The sequence below is a fragment of the Anser brachyrhynchus genome, assembly GCF_964034855.1.
Source record: "Anser brachyrhynchus genome assembly, chromosome: 6".
NCBI lineage: Eukaryota > Metazoa > Chordata > Aves > Anseriformes > Anatidae > Anser > Anser brachyrhynchus.
The window spans coordinates 6,664,476-6,692,203 of record NC_137700.1 but is presented as its reverse complement, the minus strand read 5'-3'; the positions used below and the strand labels follow the sequence as shown (position 1 = coordinate 6,692,203).

At 56.3% G+C, this 27,728-nt stretch overlaps 1 long non-coding RNA gene across 3 annotated transcripts in view; it reads left to right on the top strand.

The window, feature by feature from the left end:
• Positions 1 to 16,694: 16,694 nt before the first annotated feature.
• Positions 16,695 to 27,728, top strand: part of LOC308197137 — a 494,297-nt gene continuing 483,263 nt past the window's right edge. The window contains exon 1 of one of the 3 annotated variants that reach the window (XR_013952617.1): positions 16,695 to 22,556. This is a non-coding gene — a long non-coding RNA (uncharacterized lncRNA). Of the gene's footprint in view, positions 22,698 to 27,728 lie in introns of all 3 variants that reach the window. The other 2 variants (XR_013952618.1, XR_013952619.1) reach the window with 2 other exon arrangements.

Genomic DNA, 27,728 nt, shown 5'->3' with positions numbered 1-27,728 from the left:
CACTGTGTGGACTCACTGTACTGCATCCCCAGTGGGGTCAGTGCAATCTCAGGACTCACTGCACTGCATCCCCAGTGGTGCCAGTGCACTCTCTGGACTCACTGCACTGCATCCCCAGTAGTGACAGTGCACTCTCTGGACTCACTGCACTGCATCCCCAGTGGTGCCAGTGCACTCACTGGATTCACTGCACTGCATCCCCAGTGGTGCCAGTGCACTCTCTGGACTCACTGCACTGCATCCCCAGTGGTGCCAGTGCACTCTGTGGACTCACTGTACTGCATCCCCAGTGGTGCCAGTGCACTCTCTGGACTCACTGCAGTGCATCCCCAGTGGTGCCAGTGCACTCTCTGGACTCACTGCAGTGCATCGCCACTGGTGCCAGTGCACTCTCTGGACTCACTGCACTGCATCCCCAGTGGTGCCAGTGCAGTCTCTGGAGTAACTGCAGTGCATCCCCACTGGTGCCAAAGCACTCTCTGGACTCACTGCAGTGCATCCCCAGTGGTGCCACTGCACTCTCTGGACTCACTGCAGTGCATCCCCAGTGGTGCCAGTGCACTCTCTGGACTCATTGAAGTGCATTCTCAGTGGTGCCAGTGCACTCTCTGGACTCACTGCAGTGCATCCCCAGTGGTGCCAGTACACTCACTGGACTCACTGCACTGCATCCCCAGTGGTGCCAGTGCAATCTCTGGACTCACTAAACTGCATCACCAGTGGTGCCAGTGCACTCTCTGGACTCACTGCACGGCTTCCCCAGTGGTGCCAGTGCACTCACTGGACTCACTGCAGTGCATCCCCACTGGTGCCAGTGCACTCTCTGGGCTCACTGCAGTGCATCCCCAGTGGTGCCAGTGCACTCTCTGGACTCACTGCAGTGCATCCCCAGTGGTGCCAGTGCGCTCTCTGGAGTCACAGCACTGCATCCCCAGTGGTGCCAGTGCAATCTCTGGACTCAGTGCACTGCATCCCCAGTGGTGCCAGTGCACTCTCTGGACTCACTGCACTGCATCACCGGTGGTGCCAGTGCAGTCTCTGGAGTAACTGCACTGCATCCCCACTGGTGCCAAAGCACTCTCTGGACTTCCAGCACCGCATCCCCAGTGGTGCCAGTGCACTCTCTGGACTCACTGCACTGCATGCCCAGTGGTGCCAGTGCACTCTCTGGACTCACTGTACTGCATACCCACTGGTGCCAGTGCACTCTGTGGACTCACTGTACTGCATCCCCAGTGGGGACAGTGCACTCTCTGGACTCACTGCAGTGCATCCCCAGTGGTGCCAGTGCACTCTCTCTACTCACTGCAGTGCATCCCCAGTGGTGCCAGTGCACTCTCTGGACTCACTGCACTGAAGCCCCAGTGGTGCCAGTGCACTCTCTGGACTCACTGAACTGCATCCCCAGTGGTGCCAGTGCACTCTCTGGACTCACTGCACTGCATCCCCAGTGGTGCCAGTGCACTCTCTGGACTCACTGCAGGGCATCCCCAGTGGTGCCAGTGCACTGTCTGGACTCACTGCAGTGCATCCCCAGTGGTGCCAGTGCACTCTCTGGACTCACTGTACTGCACACCCAGAGGTGCCAATGCACTCACTGGACTGACTGCACTGCATCCCCAGTGGTGCCAGTGCACTCTCTGGACTCACTGCACTGCATCCCCACTGGTGCCAGTGTACTCTCTGGACTCACTGCACTGCATCCCCAGTGGTGCCAGTGCACTCACTGGACTCACTGGACACATCCCCAGTGGTGCCAGTGCACTCTCTGGACTCACTGCAGTGCATCTCCAGTGGTGCCAGTGCACTCTCTGGACTCACTGCACTGCATCCCCACTGGTGCCAGTGTACTCTCTGGACTCACTGCAGTGCACCCCCAGTGGTGCCAGAGCACTCTCTGGACTCACTGCACTGCATCCCCACTGGTGCCAGTGCACTCTCTGGACTCACCGGGGTGCATCCCCAGTTGTGCCAGTGTACTCTCTGGACTCACTGCACTGCATCCCCAGTGGTGCCAGTGCACTCTCTGGACTCACTGCACTGCATCCCCAGTGGTGCCAGTGCAATCTCTGGACTCACTGTAGTGCATCCCCAGTGGTGCCAGTGCACTCTCTGGACTCACTGCAGTGCATTCCCAGTGGTGCCATTGCACTCTTTGGACTCACTGCACTGCAGCCCCATCGGTGCCAGTGCACTCTCTGGACTCACTGCACTGCATCACAGGTGGTGCCAGTGCACTCTCTGGACTCACTGCAGTGCATCCCCAGTGGTGCCAATGCACTCTCTGGACTCACTGCACTGCATCCCCAGTGGTGCCAGTGCACTCTCTGCACTCACTTCTCTGCATTCCCAGTGGTGCCAGTGAAGTCTCTGGACTCACTGCACTGCATCCCCAGTGGCGCCAGTGCAATCTCTGGACTCACTGCAGTGCATCACCAGTGGTGCCAGTGCACTCTCTGGACTCACTGCACTGCATCCCCAGTGGTGCCAGTGCAATCTCTGGACTCACTGCATTGCATCCCCAGTGGTGCAAGTGCACTCTCTCGAGTCACTGCACTACATTCCCAGTGGTGCCAGTGCACTCACTGGACTCACTGTACTGCATCATCTGTGGTGCCAGTGCACTCTCTGGACTCACTGCAATGCATCCCCAGTGGTGCCAGTGCACTCTCTGGACTCACTGCACTGCATCCCCAGTGGTGCCAGTGCACTCTCTGGACTCACTGCAGTGCATTCCCAGTGGTGCCAGTGCACTCTCTGGACTCACTGCACTGCATCCCCAGTGGTGCCAGTGCAGTCTCTGGAGTAACTGCAGTGCATCCCCACTGGTGCCAAAGCACTCTCTGGACTCCCGGCACCGCATCCCCAGTGGTGCCAGTGCACTCTCTGGATTCACTGCACTACATCCCCTGTGGTGCCAGTGCACTCTCTGGACTCACTGCACTGCATCCCCAGTGGTGCCAGTGCACTCTCTGGACTCACTGAAGTGCATCCCCAGTGGTGCCAGTGCACTCTCTGGACTCACTGAAGTGCATTCTCAGTGGTGCCAGTGCACTCTCTGGACTCACTGCAGTGCATCCCCAGTGGTGCCAGTACACTCACTGGACTCACTGCACTGCATCCCCAGTGGTGCAAGTGCACTCTCTGGACTCACTAAACTGCATCACCAGTGGTGTCTCTGCACTCTCTGGACTCACTGCACTGCTTCCCCAGTGGTGCCAGTGCACTCACTGGACTCACTGCAGTGCATCCCCAGTGGTGCCAGTGCACTCTCTGGACTCACTGCAGTGCATCCCCAGTGGTGCCAGTGCACTCTCTGGACTCACTGCACTGCATCACCAGTGGTGCCTGGGCGCTCTCTGGAGTCACAGCACTGCATCCCCAGTGGTGCCAGTGCAATCTCTGGACTCACTGCACTGCATCCCCAGTGGTGCCAGTGCACTCTCTGGACTCACTGAAGTGCATTCTCAGTGGTGCCAGTGCACTCTCTGGACTCACTGCACTGCATCCCCAGTGGTGCTAGTGCACTCTCTGGACTCACTGAACTGCATCCCCAGTGGTGCCAGTGCACTCTCTTGAGTCACCGCACTGCATCCCCTGTGGTGCAAGAGCACTCTCTGGACTCACAGCAGTGCATCACCAGTGGTGCCAGTGCACTCTCTGGACTCACTGCACTGCATCCCCAGTGGTGCTAGTGCACTGTGTGGACTCACTGTACTGCATTCCCGGTGGTGCCAGTGCAATCTCTGGACTCACTGCACTGCATCCCCAGTGGTGCCAGTGCACTCTCTGGACTCACTGCACTGCATCCCCAGTGGTGCCTGTGCGCTCTCTGGAGTCACAGCACTGCATCCCCAGTGGTGCCAGTGCGATCTCTGGACTCACTGCACTGCATCCCCAGTGGTGCCAGTGCACAATCTGGACTCACTGAAGTGCATTCTCAGTGGTGCCCGTGCACTCTCTGGACTCACTGCACTGCATCCCCAGTGGTGCCAGTGCACTCTCTGGACTCAATGCACTGCATCCCCAGTGGTGCCAGTGCACTGTCTTGAGTCACCGCACTGCATCCCCTGTGGTGCAAGAGCACTCTCTGGACTCACAGCAGTGCATCACCAGTGGTGCCAGTGCACTCTCTGGACTCACTGCACTGCATCCCCAGTGGTGCCAGTGCACTCTCTGGACTCACTGCACTGCATCCCCAGTGGTGCCAGTGCACTCTCTGGACTCACTGTACTGCATTCCCGGTGGTGCCAGTGCAATATCTGGACTCACTGCAGTGCATCCCCAGTGGTGCAGTGCACTCTCTAGACTCACTGCACTGCATCCCCAGTGGTGCCTGTGCGCTCTCTGGAGTCACAGCACTGCATCCCCAGTGGTGCCAGTGCAATCTCTGGACTCACTGCAGTGCATCCCCAGTGGTGCCAGTGCACTCTCTGGACTCACTGAAGTGCATTCTCAGTGGTGCCAGTGCACTCTCTGGACTCACTAAACTGCATCCCCAGTGGTGCCAGTGCACTCTCTGGACTCACTGCACTGCATCCCCGGTGGTGCCAGTGCACTCTCTGGACTCACTGCACTGCATCCCCACTGGTGCCAAAGCTCTCTCTGGACTCACTGCACTGCATCCCCAGTGGTGCTAGTGCACTGTGTTGACTCACTGTACTGCATCCCCAGTGGTGCCAGTGCAATCTCTGGACTCACTGCACTGCATCCCCAGTGGTGCCTGTGCACTCTCTGGACTCACTGCAGTGCATCCCCAGTGGTGTCACTGCACTCTCTGGACTCACTGCAGTGCATCCCCAGTGGTGCCAGTGCACTCTCTGGACTCACTGAAGTGCATTCTCAGTGGTGCCAGTGCACTCTCTGGACTCACTGCAGTGCATCCCCAGTGGTGCCAGTACACTCACTGGACTCACTGCACTGCATCCCCAGTGGTGCCAGTGCACTCTCTGGACTCACTAAACTGCATCACCAGTGGTGCCACTGCACTCTCTGGACTCACTGCACTGCTTCCCCAGTGGTGCCAGTGCACTCACTGGACTGACTGCAGTGCATCCCCACTGGTGCCAGTGCACTCTCTGGGCTCACTGCAGTGCATCCCCACTGGTGCCAGTGCACTCTCTGGGCTCACTGCAGTGCATCCCCAGTGGTGCCAGTGCACTCTCTGGACTCACTGCACTGCATCCCCAGTGGTGCCAGTGCGCTCTCTGGAGTCACAGCACTGCATCCCCAGTGGTGCCAGTGCAATCTCTGGACTCACTGCACTGCATCCCCAGTGGTGCCAGTGCACTCTCTGGACTCACTGAAGTGCATTGTCAGTGGTGCCAGTGTACTCTCTGGACTTACTGCACTGCATCCCCAGTGGTGCCAGTGCACTCTCTGGACTCACTGAACTGCATCCCCAGTGGTGCCAGTGCAATCTCTGGACTCACTGCAGTGCATCCCCAGTGGTGCCAGTGCACTCTCTGGACTCACTGCACTGCATCCCCAGTAGTGACAGTGCACTCTCTGGACTCACTGCAGTGCATCCCCAGTGGGGCAAGTGCACTCTCTGGACTCACTGCGCTGCATCCCCAGTTGTGGCAGTGCACTCTCTGGACTCACTGCACTGCATCGCCAGTGCACTCTCTGGACTCACTGCAGGGCATCCCCGGTGGAGCCAGTGTACTCTCAGGACTCACTGCAGTGCATCCCCAGTGGTGCCAGTGCACTCTCTGGACTCACTGCACTGCATCCCCAGTGGTGCCAGTGCACTCTCTGGACTCACTGCACTGCACCCCATTGCTGCCAGTGCACTCTCTGGCGTCACTGCACTGCATCCCCCGTGGTGCAAGTGCACTCTCTGGACTCACTGGAGTTCATCACCTGTGGTGCCAGTGCACTCTCTGGACTCACTGCACTGCATCCCCAGTAGTGACAGTGCACTCTCTGGACTCACTGCAGTGCATCCCCAGTGCTGGCAGTGCACTCTCTGGACTCACTGCGCTGCATCCCCAGTGGTGGCAGTGCACTCTCTGGACTCACTGCACTGCATCACCTGTGGTGCCAGTGCACTCTCTGGACTCACTGCACTGCATCGCCAGTGCACTCTCTGGACTCACTGCAGGGCATCCCCGGTGGAGCCAGTGTACTCTCAGGACTCACTGCAATGCATCCCCAGTGGTGCCAGTGCACTCTCTGGACTCACTGCACTGCATCCCCAGTGCTGCCAGTGCACTCTCTGGACTCACTGCACTGCATCACCTGTGGTGCCAGTGCACTCTCTGGACTCACTGCACCGCATCCGCAGTGGTGCCAGTGCACTCTCTAGAGTCACTGCGCTGCATCCCCAGTGGTGCCAGTGCACTCTCTGGACTCACTGAAGTGCATCCCCAGTGGTGCCAGTGCACTCTCTGGACTCACTGCAGTGCATCCCCAGTGGTGCCAGTGCACTCTCTGGACTCACTGCAGTGCATTCCCAGTGGTGCTAGTGCACTCTGGACTCACTGCAGTGCATCCCCAGTGGTGCCAGTGCACTCACTGGACTCACTGTACTGCATCCCCAGTGGTGCCAGTGCACTCTCTGGACTCACCGCACTGCACCCTGACTGGTGCCAGTGCACTCTCTGGACTCACTGCACCGCATCCCCACTGGTGCCAGTGTACTCTCTAGAGTCACTGCGCTGCATCCCCAGTGGTGCCAGTGCACTCTCTGGACTCACTGTACTGCATCCCCAGTGGTGCCAAAGCACTCTCTGGACTCCCGCCACCGCATCCCCAGTGGTTCCAGTGCACTCTCTGGACTCTGCACTGCATCCCCAGTGGTGCCAGTGCACTCTCTGGACTCGCGTCAATGCATCCCCAGTGGTGCTAATGCACTCTGGTCTCACTGCACTGCATCCCCTGTGCTGCCAGTTTTCTCTCTGGACTCACTGCAGTGCATCCCCAGTGGTGCCAGTGCGCTCTGTGGACTCACTGCAGTGCATCCCCAGTGGTGCCAGTGCGCTCTCTGGACTCACTGCACTGCATCCCCAGTCCTGCCAGTGCACTCTCTTGACTCACTGCAGTGCATCCCCAGTGGTGCCAGTGCACTCTCTGGACTCACTGAAGTGCATTCTCAGTGGAGCCAGTGCACTCTCTGGACTCACTGCAGTGCATCCCCAGTGGTGCCAGTACACTCACTGGACTGACTGAAGTGCATCCCCAGTGGTGTCAGTGCACTCTCTGGAGTCACTGCACTGCTCCAGCCGCGGCAGCCGCTCCAGCCGCGGTAGCCCTCCAGCCGTGGCAGCCGCTCCACTCGGTAGCGGCTGGAGCGGCAGCCGCGGCTGGAGCGGCTGGAGCGGCTGCCGCGGCTGGAGCGGCTGCCGCGGCTGGAGAGGCTGGCGCGGCTGGAGGGGCTGGAGCGGCTGCCGCGGATGGAGCGGCTGGAGCGCCTGCCGTGGCTGGAGCGTCTGCCGCGGCTGGAGGGGCTACCGCGGGGTTGACTCGGCTGGAGCGGATGCCGAGGCTGGAGCGGCACTCTCTGCACTCACTGAAATGCATTCTCAGTGGTGCCAGTGCACTCTCTGGACTCACTGCTCTGCATCCCCAGTGGTGCTAGTGCACTCTGGACTCACTGCAGTGCATCCCCAGTGGTGCCATTGCACTCTCTGGACTCACTGCACCGCATTCCCACTGGTGTCAGTGCAGTCTGTGGACTCACTGCACTGCATCCCCAGTGGTGCCAAAGCACTCTCTGGACTCCAGGCACCGCATCCCCAGTGCTGTCAGTGCACTCTCTGGACTCCCGGCACCGTATCCGCAGTGGTGCCAGTGCATTCTCTGGACTCACTGCACTGCATCCCCAGTGGTGCCAGTGCACTCTCTGGACTCACTGCAGTGCATCCCCAGTGGTGCCAGTGCACTCTCTGGACTCGCGTCAATGCATCCCCAGTGGTGCTGATGCACTCTGGACTCACTGCACTGCATCCCCTGTGCTGCCAGTGCTCTCTCTGGACTCACTGCACTGCATCCCCAGTGGTGCCAGTGCACTCTCTGGACTCACTGCAGTGCATCACCAGTGGTGCCAGTACACTCTCTGGACACACTGAAGTGCATTCTCAGTGGTGCCAGTGCACTCTCTGGACTCACTGCGCTGCATCCCCAGTGGTGCCAGTACACTCACTGGACTCACTGCACTGCATCCCTCCTGGTGCCAGGGCACTCTCTGCAGACACTGCAGTGCATCCCCAAAGGTGACAGTGCACTCTCTGGACTCACTGCACTGCATCCCCAGTGGTGCCAGTGCACTCTCTGGACTCACTGCACTACTCCAGCCGCGGCAGTCGCTCCAGCCGCGGTAGCCCTCCAGACTCGGCAGCCGCGGCAGCCGCGGCAGCCGCTCCAGCCGCGGCAGCCGCTCCGTCCGCGGCATACGCGGCAGACTCTCCAACCGCGGCAGCCGCACCAGCCGCGGAAGCCGCGGCAGCCGCTCCAAACGCGGCAGGCGCTCCAACCGCGGCAACCGCTCCAGCCGTGGCAGCCGCTCCACTCGGTAGCGGCTGGAGCGGCTGCCGCGGCTAGAGCGGCTGGAGCGGCTGCCGCGGCTGGAGCTCCTGCCGCGTTTGGAGCGGTTACCGCGGCTGGAGCGGCTGGAGCGGCTGCCGCGGCTGGAGCGGCTGCCGCGGCTGGAGGGGCTAACGCGGCTGGAGAGGCTGATGCGGTTGAAGCGTCTAGAGCGTCTGCCGCGGCTGGAGGGGCTACCGCGGCTGGAGCGGTTGACGCGGCTGGATCGGAAACCGAGGCTGGAGGGCCACTCTCTGGTATCACTGCACTGCATCACCAGTGGTGCCAGTGCACTCACTGGACTCACTGCACTGCATCACCAGTGGTGCCAGTGCACTCTCTGGACTCACTGCACTGCATCCCCAGTGGCGCTAGTGCACTCTCTGGACTCTCTGCAGTGCATCCCCAGTGGTGCCAGTGCACTCTCTGGACACACTGAAGTGCATTTTCAGTGGTGCCAGTGCACTCTCTGGACTCACTGCACTGCATCCACAGTGGTGCCAGTGCACTCTCTGGACTCACTGCACTGCATCCCCAGTGGTGCCAGTGCACTCTCTGGACTCACTGCAGTGCATCCCCAGTGGTGCCAGTGCACTCTCTGGACTCACTGCACTGCATCCCCAGTGGTGCCAGTGCACTCTGTGGACTCACTGCAGTGCATCCCCAGTGGTGCCAGTACACTCTCTGGACTCACTGCACTGCATCCCCAGTGGTGCCAGTGCACTCTCTGGACTCACTGCACTGCATCCCCAGTGGTGCCAGTGCACTCTCTGGACTCACTGCAGGGCATCCCCAGTGGTGCCAGTGCACACTCTGGACTCACTGCAGGGCATCCCCAGTGGTGCCAGTGCACTCTCCGGACTCACTGCACTGCATCCCTATTCCTGCCAGTGCACTCTCTTGACTCACTGCACTGCATCCCCAGTGGTGACAGTGCACTCTCTGGACTCACTGAAGTGCATTCTCAGTGGAGCCAGTGCACTCTCTGGACTCACTGCAGTGCATACCCAGTGGTGCCAGTACACTCTCTGCACTGACTGAAGTGCATCCCCAGTGGTGTCAGTGCACTCTCTGGAGTCACTGCGCTGCATCCCCAGTGGTGCCAGTGCACTCCCTGGACTCACTGCACTGCTACAGCCGCGGCAGCCGCTCCAGCCGCGGTAGCCCTCCAGCCGTGGCAGCCGCTCCACTCGGTAGCGGCTGGAGCGGCTGCCGCGGCTGGAGCGGCTGGAGCGGCTGCCGCGGCTGGAGCGGCTGCCGCGGATGGAGAGGCTGGCGCGGCTGGAGGGGCTGGAGCGCCTGCCGCGGCTGGAGCGGCTGGAGCGGCTGCCGCGGCTGGAGCGTCTGCCGCGGCTGGAGGGGCTACCGCGGGGTGACTGGGCTGGAGCGGATGCCGAGGCTGGAGAGGCACTCTCTGGACTCACTGAAATGCATTCCCAGTGGTGCCAGTGCACTCTCTGGACTCACTGCTCTGCATCCCCAGTGGTGCTAGTGCACTCTGGACTCACTGCAGTGCATCCCCAGTGGTGCCATTGCACTCTCTGGACTCACTGCACCGCATTCCCACTGGTGTCAGTGCACTCTGTGGACTCACTGCACTGCATCCCCAGTGGTGCCAAAGCACTCTCTGGACTCCAGGCACCGCATCCCCAGTGGTGTCAGTGCACTCTCTGGACTCATGGCACCGTATCCCCAGTGGTGCCAGTGCACTCTCTGGACTAACTGCAGTGCATTCCCAGTGTGGCCGGGGCACTCACTGGACTCACAGCACTGCATGCCCAGTGGTGCCAGTGCACTCTCTTTACTCACTGCATTGCATCCCCAGTGGTGCCAGTGCACTCTCTGGACTCACTGCACTGCATCTCGAGTGGTGCCAGTGCACTCTCTGGACTCACTGCACTGCATCCCCAATGGTGCCAGTGCACTCTCTTTACTCACTGCACTGCATCCCCAAGGAGCCAGTGCACTCTCTGGACTCACTGCACTGCTCCAGGCGCGGCAGCCTCTCCAGCCGCACCAGCCGCGGCATCCGCTCCAGCCTCGGCATCCGCTCCAGCCGCGTTAACCGCTCCAGCCGCGGTAGCTCCTCCAGCCGCGCCAGCCGCTCCAGCCGCGGTACCCGCTCCAGCCGCTCCAGCCGCGGCAGCCGCTCCAACCGCGGCAGCCGCTCCAGCCGCGGCAGCTGCTCCAGCCGCTCCAGCCGCGGCAGCCGCTCCAGCCGCTACCGAGTGGAGCGGCTGCCACGGCTGGAGGGCTACCGCGGCTGGAGCGGCTGCCGCGGCTGGAGCAGTGCAGTGAGTCCAGGGAGTGCAAAGGTACCAGTGGGGATGGAGTGCAGTGAGTCCAAAGACTTCACTGTCACCACTGGGAATGCAGTGCAGTGAGTCCAGAGAGTGCATTGGCACCACTGGCGATGCAGTGCAGTGAGTCCAGAGAGTGCAGTGGCACCACTGGGGATGCTCTGCAGTGAGTCCAGAGAGTGCACTGGCACCACTGGGGATGCACTACAGTGAGTCCAGGGATAGCACTGGCACCACTGGGGATGCAGTGCAGTGAGTCCAGAGAGTGCACTGGCACCACTGGGGATGCCCTGCAGTGAGCCCAGAGAGTGCACTGGCACCACTGGGGATGCAGTGCAGTGAGTCCAGTGAGTGCACTGGCACCACTGGGGATGCACTGCAATGAGTCCAGAGAGTGCACTGGCACCACTGAGAATGCACTTCAGTGAGTCCAGAGAGTGCACTGGCACCACTGGGGATGCACTGCAGTGAGTCCAGAGAGTGCACTGGCATCACTGGGGATACACTACAGTGAGTCCAGGGATAGCACTGGCACCACTGGGGATGCAGTGCAGTGAGTCAAGAGAGTGCACTGGCAGGACTGGGGATGCAGTGCAGTGAGTCCAGAGAGTGCACTGGCAGGACTGGGGATGCAGTGCAGTGAGTCAAGAGAGTGCACTGGCAGGACTGGGGATGCAGTGCAGTGAGTCCAGAGAGTGCACTGGCCCCACTGGGGATGCCCTGCAGTGAGTCCAGAGAGCGCACTGGCACCACTGGGGATGCCCTGCAGTGAGTCCAGAGAGTGCACTGGCACCACTGGGGATGCAGTGCAGTGAGTCCAGAGAGTGCACTGGCACAATTGGGGATGCACTGCAGTGAGTCCAGAGAGTGCACTGGCACCACAGGTGATGTACTCCAGTGAGTCCAGAGAGTGCTCTGGAACCACTGGGGATGCACTGCAGTGAGTCCAGAGAGCGCACTGGCACCACTGGGGATGCACTGCAGTGAGTCCAGAGAGTGCACTGGCACGAATGGGGATGCACTGTAGTGTGTCCAGAGAGTGCACTGGCACCACTGGGTATGCACTGCAGTGAGTCCAGAGAGTGCACTAGCGCCACTGGGGATGCAGTGCAGTGAGTCCAGAGAGTGCACTGGCAGCACTGGGGATGCAGTGACGCGAGTCCAGAAAGTGCACTGGCACCACTGGGGATGCAGTGACGCGAGTCCAGAGAGTGCACTGGCACCACTGGGGATGCACTGCAGTGAGTCCAGAGAGTGCACTGGCACCACTGGGGATGCACTGCAGTGAGTCCAGAGAGTGCACTGGCACAACTGGGGATGCAGCGCAGTGACTCTAGAGAGTGCACTGGCACCACTGCGGATGCGGTGCAGTGAGTCCAGAGAGTGCACTGGCACCACAGGTGATGCAGTGCAGTGAGTCCAGAGAGTGCACTGGCAGCTCTGGGGATGCAGTGCAGTGAGTCCAGAGAGTGCACTGGCACCACTGGGGATGCACTCCAGTGAGTCCAGAGAGTGCACTTGCACCACGGGGGATGCAGTGCAGTGACGCCAGAGAGTGCACTGGCACCACTGGGGATGCAGTGCAGTGAGTCCAGAGAGTGCACTGGCACCACTGGGGATGCACTGCAGTGAGTCCTGAGAGTACACTGGCTCCACCGGGGATGCCCTGCAGTGAGTCCAGAGTGTGCACTGGCAGCACTGGGGATGCAATGCAGTGAGTCCAGAGAGTGCACTGGCACCACTGGGGATGCAGCGCAGTGAGTCCAGAGAGTGCACTGGCACCACTGGGGATGCCCTGCAGTGAGTCCAGAGAGTGCACTGGCACCACTGGGGATGCCCTGCAGTGAGTCCAGAGAGTGCACTGGCAGCACTGGGGATGCAATGCAGTGAGTCCAGAGAGTGCACTGGCACCACTGGGGATGCAGCGCAGTGAGTCCAGAGAGTGCACTGGCACCACTGGGGATGCAGTGCAATGAGTCCAGAGAGTGCTCTGGCACCACTGGGGATGCCCTGCAGTGAGCCCAGAGAGTGCACTGGCACCACTGGGGATGCAGTGCAGTGAGTCCAGTGAGTGCACTGGCACCACTGGGGATGCCCTGCAGTGAGTCCAGAGAGTGCACTGGCACCACTGGGGATGCCCTGCAGTGAGTCCAGAGAGTGCACTGGCACCACTGGGGATGCAGTCCAGTGAGTCCAGAGAGTGCACTGGCACCACTGGGGATGCAGCGCAGTGAGTCCAGAGAGTGCACTGGCACCACTGGGGATGCAGTGCAATGAGTCCAGAGAGTGCTCTGGCACCACTGGGGATGCCCTGCAGTGAGCCCAGAGAGTGCACTGGCACCACTGGGGATGCAGTGCAGTGAGTCCAGTGAGTGCACTGGCACCACTGGGGATGCACTGCAGTGAGTCCAGCGATTGCACTGGCACCACAGAGAATGCACTGCAGTGAGTCCAGAGAGTGCACTGGCACCACTGGGGATGCACTACAGTGAGTCCAGGGATAGCACTGGCACCACTGGGGATGCAGTGCAGTGAGTCCAGAGAGTGCACTGGCACCACTGGGGATGCAGTGCAGTGAGTCCAGAGAGTGCACTGGCACCACTGATGATGCAGTACAGTGAGTCCAGTGAGTGCACTGGCACAACTGGGGATGTAGTGCAGTGACTCGAGAGAGTGCACTGGAACCACTGGGGATGCAGTGCCGCGAGTCCAGAGAGTACACTGGCTCCACTGGGGATGCGGTGCCGGAGGTCCAGAGAGTGCATTGGCACCACTGGGGATGCAGTGCAGTGACTCCAGAGAGTGCACTGGCACCACTGGGGATGCACTGCAGTGAGCCCAGAGAGTGCACTGGCACCACTGGGGATGCGGTGCCGGGAGTCCAGAGAGTGCTTTGGCACCGCTGGGGATGCACTGCAGTTACTCCAGAGAGTGCACAGGCACCACTGGGGATGCACATCAGTGAGTCCAGAGAGTGCACTGGCACCACTGGGGATGCAGTGCAGCAAGTCCAGAGAGTTCACTGGCACCACTGGGGATGCACTATAGTGAGTCCAGAGATTGCACTGGCACCACTGGGGATGCAGTGCAGTGAGTCCAGAGAGTGCACTGGCACCACTGGTGATGCAGTTTAGTGAGTCCAGAGAGTGCACTGGCACCACTGGGGATGCACTTCAGTGAGTACAGAGAGTGTACTGACACCACTGGGGATGCGGTGCAGTGAGTCCAGAGAGTGCACTGGCACCACTGGGGATGCACTGCAGTGAGTCCAGAGAGTGCACTGGCACCACTGGGGATGCAGTGCAGTGAGTCCAGAGAGTGCATTGGCACCACTGGGGATGCAGTGCAGTGAGTCCAGAGAGTGCACTGGCACCACTGGTGATGCAGTCCAGTGAGTCCAGTGAATGCACTGGCACCACTGGGGATGCTGTGCAGTGAGTGCAGAGAGTGCACTGGCACCACCTGTGATGCAGTACAGTGTGTCCAGTGAGTGCACTGGCACCACTGGGGATGCAGTGCTGTGACTCCGGAGAGCGCACTGGCACCACTGGGGATGCAGTACAGTCAGTCCAGTGAGTGCACTGGCACCACTGGGGATGCACTGCAGTGAGTCCAGAGAGTGCAATGGCACCAATGGGGATGCACTTCAGTGAGTCCAGAGAGTGCACTGGCACCACTGGGGATGCAGTGCAGTGAGTCCAGAGATTGCACTGGCACCACTGGGGATGCAGTGCTGTGACTCCAGAGAGCGCACTGGCACCACTGGGGATGCAGTGCAGTGAGTCCAGAGAGTGCACTGGCACCACTGGGGATGGAGTGCAGTGAGTCCAGAGAGTGCACTGGCACCACTGGGGATGCACTGCAGTGAGTCCAGAGAGTGCACTGGCACCACTGGGGCTGCAGTGCAGTGAGTCCAGAGAGTGCACTGGCACCACTGGGGATGCAGTGCAGTGAGTCCAGAGATTGCACTGGCACCACTGGGGATGCAGTGCAGTGAGTCCAGAGAGTGCACTGGCACCACTGGGGATGCACTACAGTGAGTCCACAGAGTGCACTGGCACCACTGGGGATGCTCTGCAGTGAGTCCAGAGATTGCACTGGCACCACTGGGGATGCAGTGCAGTGAGTGCAGAGAGTGCACTGGCACCACTGGGGATGCACTTCAGTGAGTTCAGAGAGTGCACTGGCACCACTGGGGATGCAGTGCAGTGAGTCCAGAGAGTGCACTGGCACCACTGGGGCTGCAGTGCAGTGAGTCCAGAGAGTTCACTGGCACCACTGGGGATGCACTATAGTGAGTCCAGAGATTGCACTGGCACCACTGGGGATGCAGTGCAGTGAGTCCAGAGAGTGCACTGGCACCACTGGTGATGCAGTTTAGTGAGTCCAGAGAGTGCACTGGCACCACTGGGGATGCACTTCAGTGAGTACAGAGAGTGTACTGACACCACTGGGGATGCGGTGCAGTGAGTCCAGAGAGTGCACTGGCACCACTGGGGATGCACTGCAGTGAGTCCAGAGAGTGCACTGGCACCACTGGGGATGCAGTGCAGTGAGTCCAGAGAGTGCATTGGCACCACTGGGGATGCAGTGCAGTGAGTCCAGAGAGTGCACTGGCACCACTGGTGATGCAGTCCAGTGAGTCCAGTGAATGCACTGGCACCACTGGGGATGCTGTGCAGTGAGTGCAGAGAGTGCACTGGCACCACCTGTGATGCAGTACAGTGTGTCCAGTGAGTGCACTGGCACCACTGGGGATGCAGTGCTGTGACTCCGGAGAGCGCACTGGCACCACTGGGGATGCAGTACAGTCAGTCCAGTGAGTGCACTGGCACCACTGGGGATGCAGTGCAGTGAGTGCAGAGAGTGCAATGGCACCAATGGGGATGCACTTCAGTGAGTCCAGAGAGTGCACTGGCACCACTGGGGATGCAGTGCAGTGAGTCCAGAGATTGCACTGGCACCACTGGGGATGCAGTGCTGTGACTCCAGAGAGCGCACTGGCACCACTGGGGATGCAGTGCAGTGAGTCCAGAGAGTGCACTGGCACCACTGGGGATGGAGTGCAGTGAGTCCAGAGAGTGCACTGGCACCACTGGGGATGCACTGCAGTGAGTCCAGAGAGTGCACTGGCACCACTGGGGCTGCAGTGCAGTGAGTCCAGAGAGTGCACTGGCACCACTGGGGATGCAGTGCAGTGAGTCCAGAGATTGCACTGGCACCACTGGGGATGCAGTGCAGTGAGTCCAGAGAGTGCACTGGCACCACTGGGGATGCACTACAGTGAGTCCACAGAGTGCACTGGCACCACTGGGGATGCTCTGCAGTGAGTCCAGAGATTGCACTGGCACCACTGGGGATGCAGTGCAGTGAGTGCAGAGAGTGCACTGGCACCACTGGGGATGCACTTCAGTGAGTTCAGAGAGTGCACTGGCACCACTGGGGATGCAGTGCAGTGAGTCCAGAGAGTGCACTGGCACCACTGGGGCTGCAGTGCAGTGAGTCCAGAGAGTGCACTGGCACCACTGGGGATGCTCTGCAGTGAGTCCAGAGATTGCACTGGCACCACTGGGGATGCAGTGCAGTGAGTGCAGAGAGTGCACTGGCACCACTGGGGATGCACTTCAGTGAGTTCAGAGAGTGCACTGGCACCACTGGGGATGGGTTTCAAGCCAACTGCATTAACCGCTCATGCTTCTTTCTTATGAGACGTTAGTAAACCAATTACATAGCCTTGTCAAGACTAAATCACAGGTAAAAATCCTGTACATCTCATGTGGCCAACCACTCCCAACTAGGATTCCAAGAACCAGGAGGTTCGGTGAAAATAGGGCTAGTGCTATTAGAGGGGTGATTATTAGGGTAAGCCCTAAGCTGTCTTTAATGGAGAAGTATGGGTGGAATGGGATTTTGTCGCAGTCTGATACGATTCCTAGTGGGTTATTTGAGCCTGATTCGTGTAGGAAGGTTAGGTGGACTAGGGTGATTCCTGCAATTAGGAAGGGCAGTAGGAAGTGGATGGCGAAGAATCGGGTTAAGGTTGGATTGTCTACTGAGAATCCTCCTCAGGCTCATTCTACTAGAGTTTGCCCAATGTACGGGATGGCTGAGAATAGGTTGGTGATTACGGTGGCCCCTCAGAATGACATTTGTCCTCATGGTAGGACATACCCTACGAAGGCAGTTGCTATTAGGGTGAGTAGGAGGATTACTCCTGTGTTTCAGGTTTCTTTGTATAGGTAGGAGCCGTAGTAGAGGCCTCGTCCGATGTGTAAGTAGATGCAGGTAAAGAAGAGCGAAGCACCGTTGGCGTGGAGGTTGCGGATGAGCCATCCGTACTGGACGTCTCGGCATGTGTGAGCTACTGAGGAGAAGGTGAGTGAAGTGTCTGCGGTGTAGTGTATGGCTAGTAGCAGGCCTGTTAGGATTTGTGTGGCTAAGCAGATGGCTAGAAGGGAGCCGAAGTTTCATCAGGCAGAGATGTTGGAGGGGGCGGGTAGGTCGATTAGGGAGTTGTTGATTATTTTTAGTAGGGGATGGGATTTGCGGATGTTAGGGGCCATTAGTGAGTCTGTGTGTTATTAGGATTATTACCAGGATGGAGAGGGCGAAGGATCCTAGGTAGGCCTTAATTAGCCCTGTGTGTATTGAGGTTGCGGCTTTGCTTGCGGCTACTTGTAGTTCAGCAAGGCCCTCTGGCCCTATTTTTTTGAGTCAGGAGAGGTCGATCAAGTGTAGGGCAATGTTTTGTCCCTTTTCTAGTAGGTTTTTGGAGAAGAATCGGTGTACTAGGGGGTTGAAGTACCCTAATGCAGAGGAGAAGTTTATGAGGGGGTTTGGTTTGGGGTGAGTGAGGGTGTGTGTTATGTTCGATAGTTCTAGGGCTAGGATGATTCCTAGGATTGTTATGAGGATGGCAGCGGTTTTGGTGATAAGGGGTATGGTTATTGGGGGGGTTTTGGTTGGTGTGATGAAAGAGGTAATGATTATTCCTGCTGTAATGCTGCCTAGGGCGAGTCGGGTTAGGGGGGCGGTGATTAGTGGGTTGTTTTCGTTTATTGATACTATTGGGGGGATTCGGGTTTGTCCAGCTTGGACTAGGATGGTTATGCGGATGCTGTAGGTTGCGGTGAATGCTGTGGCTATAAGGGTTAGGAGTAGGGCTCAAGTATTTAGGTATGATGTGTTTAAGCTTTCGATGATGAGGTCTTTTGAGTAGAATCCGGCTAGGAATGGGGTTCCTATCAGCGCCAGGTTTCCGATGGTTAGGCAGGAAGTAGTGACTGGGAGTATTTTCTGTAGGCCTCCTATCTTTCGGATATCTTGTTCTCCGTTTAGGTTGTGGATGATAGACCCTGAGCATAGGAATAGTATGGCTTTAAAGAAGGCATGGGTTGAGATGTGTAGGAAGGCTAGTTGTGGGAGGTTTAGTCCGATAGTGACTATTATTAGTCCTAGTTGGCTGGATGTTGAGAAAGCAATGATTTTTTTGATGTCATTTTGGGTTAGGGCGCATGTGGCAGCGAATAGGGTTGATAGAGCACCTAGGCATAGGCAGGCAGTTAGGGCTGTCTGGTTGGTGGCTAGCAGGGGGTGCATGCGGATGAGCAGGAAGATTCCGGCTACTACTATGGTACTGGAGTGCAGTAGGGCTGATACTGGGGTGGGGCCTTCTATTGCTGCGGGCAGTCATGGGTGGAGTCCAAATTGGGCGGATTTTCCTGCGGCTGCGAGGATTAATCCTATGAGGGGGAGGATTGGGGTTTGGTGGGGGTGTACGGCTTGTTGGATCTCTCAGGTGTTGAATGTTGAAGCTAGTCATGCTATGCTCAGGATCAGTCCGATGTCTCCGATTCGGTTGTAGATTACGGCTTGTAGGGCGGCGGTGTTGGCATCTGCTCGGCCTTGTCATCAGCCGATGAGAAGGAAGGACATGATTCGTACTCCTTCCCAGCCTACGAATAGGAGGAATATGTTGTTTGCGGTTGTTAGGAGGAGTATGGCGACTAGGAATGTCAGTAGGTAGGTGAAAAATTTTGTTACGTATGGCTCTGAGGCCATGTATCATATGGCGAATTGTAGGATTGATCATGTTACAAATAGGGCGATTGGAAGAAATGTTATTGAGTATTGGTCTATTTTTAGGCTCAGGGGGATTTTAAAGTTTATAATGAATTTTCACTCCCAGTGGCAGGTGACAGATTCTACTCCCGAGTAGATGAATGCGGTTGTAGGGGCTAGGCTAATTAGGAATGCGGTTTTAACAGCGCGGGTGGTGGCTTGTGGGGTGTTTTTAAAGTTTTTAAATAGAAATGGCAGGATGATTGGGGTTAGGAGGATTGTCAGCGTGAGTAGTGTGAGGGAGTTGATTAGTAGTGTGGGGTTCACTACTTTTACTTGGATTTGCACCAAGATGGGTGGTTCCTAAGACCAGTGGATTGCTGTTATCCTTTAAAAGTAAGGGGGCTGAGGTTTTAGGCTCAGATGTAAGAGTTAGCAGCTCTTGTTGGTTAAACCCTCCCCTCGGCAGGTAAGAAGGTTTGAACTTCTATTCTTAGAATCACAGTCTAATGTTTGGTTTAAACTATACTTGCATGAGGGGATTCCGGAGATCAGTTCGGGTTTGAGGATTAGGAGGAATATTGGGATAATGTGGAGTGTTATGAGCAGGTGTTCTCGCGTGGTTGAGTTTTGCATAGATGTGATGTGGGAGGGGATTGAGCCTCGTTGGGTCATTAGTAGTATGAATAAGGTGTAGGAGGCGGTTAGTAGGGTTGCGATTCCTGTTAGGATGATCGTGAAGGCAGATCAGTTGAATAAGGTGATTATAATGGTTAGCTCTGCTATGAGGTTTGTTGTTGGGGGTAAGGCTATGTTTGTTAGATTGGCCAGCAATCATCAGGTAGCTATGAGTGGTAGGAGAGGTTGTAGGCCTCGTGTGAGTAGTAGAATTCGGCTGTGCGTACGTTCATAGTTTGTGTTGGCTAGGCAGAATAGTATGGAGGAAGTTAGTCCATGGGAAATTATTAGGATCATTGCCCCTGAGAATGATCAGTGGGTTTGGATTATTCCTGCGGCGATAACTAGGCCTATGTGGCTAACGGATGAATAAGCGATTAGTGATTTTAGGTCTGTCTGTCGTAGGCAGATTGAGCTAGTCATTAGGGCGCCTCATAGGGCCAGGGTTAGGAAGGGGTAGTGCAGGAGGTTGGACAGTGGGCCCATAAATAGAGTGACTCGTATAATTCCGTATCCTCCTAGCTTTAGTAGTAGGGCGGCGAGGAGTATTGAGCCTGCGATGGGTGCTTCTACGTGGGCTTTTGGCAGTCAGAGTTGTAGGCCGTATAGTGGGGCTTTTACTATGAATGCTATGAGCAGTGCTAGACCTGATAGTATTCCTGTCCATGAGGTGGATAGGGTTGGGTGGGTTAGTTGTAGGGTTGGCAGGTGCAGGGTGCCAATTTTCACGTATAGGTGTATGATTGTGATTAGCAGGGGTAGAGAGCTTACTAGCGTGTAGAATAGCAGGTAGATGCCAGCGCTTAGGCGTTCTGGTTGGTTCCCCCATCGGGTGATTAAGATTAGGGTGGGAATGAGGGTTGCTTCAAATGAGATGTAAAATAGTGCTAGTTCTGTGGTGGAAAAGGCTAGTAGGATGAATGGCTGGACTGCGACTAAGGTTGAGATAAAGATTCGTTTGCGTTGTAGGGGTTCTTGTTGCAGGTGGTTTTGGCTTGCTATGATTATGAGTGGGAGTAGTCAGCAGGATAGTACTAGGAGGGGGGATGAGATTTGGTCAATTCCTGTTCAGTTGGATAAAAATTTGTAGGGGTAGTAGGTTGGGATTAATCACTGTAGGCTTAGGGCAGCGATTAGGAGGCTGTATAAGGTGGTGTTAGTCCATAGAAATTTTGGTGGAGACAGCAGGGCTGTTGGAAGAAGTATGATTGTGGGTAGGATGATTTTTAGCATTGCAGGAGGTTTAGGTTGTGTAGATGGTCGGAGCCATGTGTGCGGGTGGAGGCTACTAGGATGGCCAGGCCTGTGCCCGCCTCACACGCTGAGAAGGTTAGCATGAGAATTGGTACCATGGTGAATGAGGAGACTTGGTTTTCGATGGATCATATTGATAGGCCTACGAATATCGATAATATTATGCTTTCAAGGCATAGTAGGGCGGATACTAGGTGGGTTCGGTGGAAGGCTAGTCCTAGTCCGCTGAAAATGAAGGCTGAGTAGAAGCTTAAATGTAGGGGCGACATAAGAAAGTTACAGGGTTGGCTGTAATCTGCTGGGTCGAAACCAGCTATCTTTTTGGTTAGACTAACTTTCTGTTATTCTGCTCATTCTAGGCCCCCTTGAATTCACTCGTAGGCCAGTCCGAGTGTTAGGAGAAGGAGGATCGCTACAGTTCAGGTGAGGGTCATTAGGGGGGATTGGAGTTGGACGGCTCATGGCAGGGGGAGTAGGAGGGCGATTTCTAGGTCGAATAGGACGAACAGGATGGCTACTGAGGAAGAATCGGACTGAGAATGGTAATCGAGCAGATCCAAGTGGGTCGAATCCACATTCGTACGGTGAGAGTTTCTCTGAGTCGGGGTTTATTTGGGCGAGTCAGAAGTTTAATGCGGTTAGGGCGGCGCTTAGGATTGATGATAGGGCGAATATGAACATGAGTGCGTTCATTGCTCTCCTCTGGGTTTATACCAGATTCTAGAGATTGGAAGTCAATTGTAATTAATATACTAGAAGAGCAAGATCCTCATCAGTAGATGGTTATGTAGAGGAATAGTCAGATGACGTCTACGAAGTGTCAGTATCAGGCTGCTGCCTCGAATCTGAAGTGGTGGTCTGATGTAAAGTGGAACTTGATCAGTCGGAAGAGGCAGACGGTCAGGAAGGAGGATCCGATGATTACGTGGAGTCCGTGGAATCCAGTGGCAACGAAGAAGGTAGATCCGTAGACGCTATCGGCGATTGAGAATGGGGCTTCGTGGTATTCTATTGCTTGTAGGGCTGTGAAGTAGAATCCCAGGAGGATCGTTAGGGTTAGGGCGTGGATGGCGTGTTTTCGGTTTCCTTCTGTGATGCTGTGATGGGCTCACGTTACGGTAACGCCTGAGGCTAGTAGGATGGCTGTGTTTAGTAGGGGGACTTCTATCGGGTTGAGTGGTTTAATTCCTGTTGGGGGTCATTGGCCTCCTAGTTCTGGGGTTGGGGCCAGGCTCGAGTGGAAGAACGCTCAGAAGAACCCTAAGAAGAAGAATGCTTCGGATGTGATGAAAAGGATTATGCCGTATCGTAGGCCTTTTTGGACTGTGGGAGTGTGATGGCCTTGGAAGGTGCTTTCTCGTACAATGTCTCGTCATCATTGGAGTATTACTAGGAGTATTGAGATGAGGCCTAGGGTTAGTAGTATGGATGAGTTGTAGTGGAATCACATGATTAATCCTGAGGTTGTGAGTAGGGCGGCGGCTGCCCCGAAGATTGGTCAAGGGCTTGGGTCAACTATGTGGTATGAGTGTGCTTGGTGTGCCATTAGATGTTTTCTTGTAAGTATAGGCTTAGAAGGAGCACGAAGACGTAGGCCTGGATTATGGCTACTGCTACTTCTAGGATGGTTAGGAGTAGTAGGATGATTATTGTTAGGATGGATACTGCAGGAAGGGTGGGTATTAATGCAATGGAGGCTGTAGAGATGAGTTGGATGAGTAAGTGTCCTGCTGTAAGGTTGGCTGTAAGGCGGACTCCGAGGGCTAGGGGGCGGATTAGTAGGCTGGTTGTTTCGATCAGGATTAGTGCGGGGATTAGGGGTGTAGGGGTACCTTCGGGTAATAGGTGGGCTAAAGAGGCTGATGGTTGGTTTCGTAGGCCTGTTAGTAGTGTGGCGAGCCATAGTGGGAAGGCTAGGGCTATGTTCATAGATAGTTGGGTGGTTGGGGTGAATGTATATGGAAGGAGGCCTAGAAGGTTGATTGTAAGAAGTATGATTATTAGGGATGTAAATATTATGGCTCATTTGTGGCCATTTTTGTTGAGTGGGACTATTAGTTGTTTTGTGATTAGGTGAAGGAGTCATGTTTGGATAGTAGAAAGGCGGTTGTTGATTCATCGGTTGTTTGGGGACGGGAATAGTAGGGCTGGGAAGAGTAGGGATAGTAGGATTAAGGGGATGCCGAATAGATTGGGGCTGGAAAATTGGTCAAAGAAGCTTAGGTTCATGGTCAGGATCATGGTGTGGGTTTGGTAGTGAGGGAGGTCTTATTTGATGGGGGGTTGGTTGTGGTGAAGGCTAGTAGTTTTGGTTGGATGAGGAGTGCTAGGGTTAATCAGGTTATAATTATGATTGAAAATCATGGTGCGGGGTTAAGCTGTGGCATATCATTAAGGAGGGGGAAGTCCCTCTTTGGCTAGCTTAAAAGGCTAGTGCTGTTGCATAGCTTCTTAATGATTAGGATGATGATAGAAGGGACGATCAGGCCTCGAAATGTGGGAGTGGGGTTGATTCTACTACAATGGGTATGTAGCTGTGATTAGCCCCGCAAATTTCTGAGCATTGTCCGTAAAAAATCCCAGGCCGGGTGGTAATGAATGAAGTTTGGTTTAGTCGGCCTGGGATTGCGTCTGTTTTAACTCCGAGCGTTGGGACTGCTCAGGAGTGGAGTACGTCTCCTGCAGTAATGATCACGCGGATGGGGGATTCTATTGGGATAACTACGCGGTGGTCAACTTCTAGCAGTCGGAAGTGGCCGTTGGGTAAGTCTGGGGTGGGCACTATGTAGGAGTCGAATGATAGGTCTTTGAAGTCTGTGTATTCGTAGCTTCAGTATCATTGGTGGCCGATGGCTTTTAGGGTGAGGTCTGGTTCATCGATTTTGTCCATTATGTAGAGGATTTGTAGGGATGGGAGGGCGAGGAGTACCAGGACGATAGCAGGTAGGATTGTCCAGATCAGCTCTACTTCTTGGGCGTCTACAGCATTGGACGAGAGTTTTTCTGTTAGTATGTGGGCTAAAAGGTAGAGAACTAGGCTGCAGATAGCTAGGGCAACGATTAGGGCGTGGTCGTGGAATTCAACGAGTTCTTCTATGATGGGTGATGAGGCGTCTTGGAATCCTAGTTGGGAGTGGTTGGCCACATGAGATGTACAGGATTTTTACCTGTGATTTAGTCTTGACAAGGCTATGTAATTGGTTTACTAACGTCTCATAAGAAAGAAGCATGAGCGGTTAATGCAGTTGGCTTGAAACCAGCATGTGAGGGTTCGATTCCTTCCTTTCTTGTACTTGGACGAAGGCCGGTTCCTCGAAAGTATGGTATGGGGGAGGGCAGCCGTGGATTCATTCAACGTTTGTGGTAGTTAGTTCTGGTTGTAGGACTTTTCGTTTGGCCGGAAAGGCTTCTCAGATGATGAATATTAGTATGATTACGGCTACTATTGAGATTAGGGAGCCGATGGAGGAAATGGTGTTTCATAGTGTGTAGGCGTCGGGATAGTCCGAGTATCGTCGGGGTATTCCTGCTAGGCCTAGGAAGTGCTGGGGGAAGAACGTTAGGTTTACTCCTGTAAATATTACCCCGAAGTGGGCTTTTGCTCATGTTTGGTGTAGGGTAAACCCAGTGAGTAGTGGGAATCAGTGAGTAAATCCTGCTAGAATGGCAAAGACGGCGCCTATGGATAGGACGTAGTGGAAGTGGGCAACTACGTAGTACGTGTCGTGCAGGGCGATGTCTAGGGAAGAGTTTGCAAGAACGATTCCTGTTAATCCTCCGATGGTAAATAGGAAGATAAATCCTAGAGCTCATAGTATTGGGGGGGTCTCATTTGATTGTTCCTCCGTGCAGGGTGGCTAGTCAGCTAAATACTTTGATTCCGGTAGGGATGGCAATGATTATAGTGGCTGATGTAAAGTAGGCTCGGGTATCAACGTCTATTCCTACTGTAAACATGTGGTGAGCTCAGACGATGAATCCTAGGAAGCCGATGGATAGTATGGCTCAGACTATTCCCATGTAGCCGAAGGGCTCCTTTTTGCCTGAGTAGTACGTGACTACGTGTGAGATGATTCCGAACCCCGGTAGGATCAGAATATAGACTTCTGGGTGTCCGAAGAATCAGAATAGGTGTTGGTACAGGATTGGGTCTCCTCCTCCAGCGGGGTCGAAGAATGTGGTGTTTACGTTTCGATCAGTTAGTAATATTGTAATACCGGCGGCGAGTACGGGGAGTGATAGAAGGAGTAGGATGGCGGTAATTAGTACGGATCAGACAAATAGTGGGGTTTGGTATTGTGAGAGTGCGGGGGGTTTTATGTTGATGGCTGTGGTGATAAAGTTGATGGCCCCAAGGATGGAGGAGATACCGGCTAAGTGGAGTGAGAAGATAGCCAGGTCTACTGAAGCTCCGGCGTGGGCAAGGTTACCTGCTAGGGGAGGGTAGACAGTTCAGCCTGTGCCGGCGCCAGCTTCTACAGTGGATGAGACTAGTAGTAGGAGGAATGATGGGGGGAGGAGTCAAAAGCTTATGTTGTTTATTCGCGGGAATGCTATGTCGGGGGCACCGATTATGAGGGGGACTACTCAGTTGCCGAATCCTCCGATCATGAGCGGATGCAGTGCAGTGAGTCCAGAGAGTGCACTGGCACCACTGGGCATGCAGTGCAGTGAGTCCAGAGAGTGCACTGGCACCACTGGGGATGCACTTCAGTGACTCCAGAGAGTGCACTGGCACCACTGGGGATGCAGTGCAGTGAGTCCAGAGAGTGCACTGGCACCACTGGGGATGCACTGCAGTGAGTCCAGAGAGTGCACTGGCACCACTGGGGATGCAGTGCAGTGAGTCCAGAGATTGCACTGGCACCACCGAGGCTGCAGTGCAGTGAGTCCAGAGAGTGCACTGGCACCACTGGGGATGCACTTCAGTGAGTCCAGAGAGTGCACTGGCACCACTGGTGATGCAGTACAGTGAGTCCAGAGAGCGCACTGGCACCACTGGGGCTGCAGTGCAGTGAGTCCAGAGAGTGCACTGGCACCACTGGGGATGCACTAAGTGAGTCCAGAGATTGCACTGGCACCACTGGGGATGCAGTGCACTGAGTCCAGAGAGTGCACTGGCACCACTGGGGATGCAGTGCATTGAGTCCAGAGAGTGCACTGGCACAACTGGGGATGCACTTCAGTGAGTCCAGAGAGTGCACTGACACCACTGGGGATGCAGTGCAGTGAGTCCAGAGAGTGCACTGGCACCACTGGGGATGCAGTGCAGTGAGTCCAGAGAGTGCTCTGGCACCACTGGGGATGCAGTGCAGTGAGTCCAGAGAGTGCACTGGCACCACTGGGGATGCAGTGCAGTGAGTCCAGAGAGTGCACTGGCACCACTGGGGATGCAGTCCAGTGAGTCCAGTGAGTGCACTGGCACCACTGGGGATGCAGCGCAGTGACTGCAGAGAGTACACTGGCACCACCGGGGATTCACTGCAGTGAGTCCAGAGAGTGCACTGGCACCACCTGTGATGCAGTGCAGTGAGTCCAGTGAGTGCACTGGCACCACTGGGGATGCAGTGCTGTGACTCCAGAGAGCGCACTGGCACCACTGGGGATGCAGTGCAGTCAGTCCAGTGAGTGCACTGGCACCACTGGGGGTGCAGTACAGTGAGTCCAGAGAGTGCACTGACACCACTGGGGATGCAGTGCAGTGAGTCCAGACAGTGCACTGGCACCACTGGGGATGCAGTGCAGTGAGTCCAGAGAGTGCACTGGCACCACTGGGGATGCACTGCAGTCACTCCAGAGAGTGCACTGGCACCACTGGGGATGCGGTGCAGTGAGTCCAGAGAGTGCACTGGCACCACTGGGGATGCAGTGCAGTGAGTCCAAAGAGTGCACTGGAACCACTGGGGATGCGGTGGCGGGAGTCCAGAGAGTGCTTTGGCACCACTGGGGATGCAGTACAGTGAGTCCAGAGAGTGCACTGGCACCACTGGGGATGCAGCGCAGTGACCCTAGAGAGTGCACTGGCACCACTGGGGATGCGGTGCAGTGAGTCCAGAGAGTGCACTGGCACCACTCAGGGTGCAGTGCGGTGAGTCCAGAGAGTGCACTGGCACCACTGGGGATGCAGTACAGTGAGTCCAGAGAGTGCACTGGCACTACTGGGATGCAGTGCAGTGAGTCCAGAGAGTGCACTGGCACCACTGGGGATGCACTGCAGTGAGTCCAGAGTGCACTAGCACCACTGGGGATGCACTGCAGTGAGTCCAGAGAGTGCACTGGCACCACCGGGAATGCACTGCAGTGAGTCCAGAGAGTGCACTGGCACCACTGGGGATGCAGTGCAGTGAGTCCAGAGAGTGCACTGGCACCACTGGGGATGCAGTGACGCGAGTCCAGAGAGTGCACTGGCACCACTGGGGATGCAGTGACGCGAGTCCAGAGAGTGCACTGGCACCACTGGGGATGCACTGCAGTCACTCCAGAGAGTGCACTGGCACCACTGGGGATGCACTGCAGTGAGTCCAGAGAGTGCACTGGCACAACTGGGGATGAAGCGCAGTGACTCTAGAGAGTGCACTGGCACCACTGCGGATGCGGTGCAGTGAGTCCAGAGAGTGCACTGGCACCACAGGTGATGCAGTGCAGTGAGTCCAGAGAGTGCACTGGCAGCACTGGGGATGCAGTGCAGTGAGTCCAGAGAGTGCACTGGCACCACTGGGGATGCACTCCAGTGAGTCCAGAGAGTGCACTTGCACCACGGGGGATGCAGTGCAGTGACGCCAGAGAGTGCACTGGCACCACTGGGGATGCAGTGCAGTGAGTCCAGAGAGTGCACTGGCACCACTGGGGATGCAGCGCAGTGAGTCCAGAGAGTGCACTGGCACCACTGGGGATGCCCTGCAGTGAGTC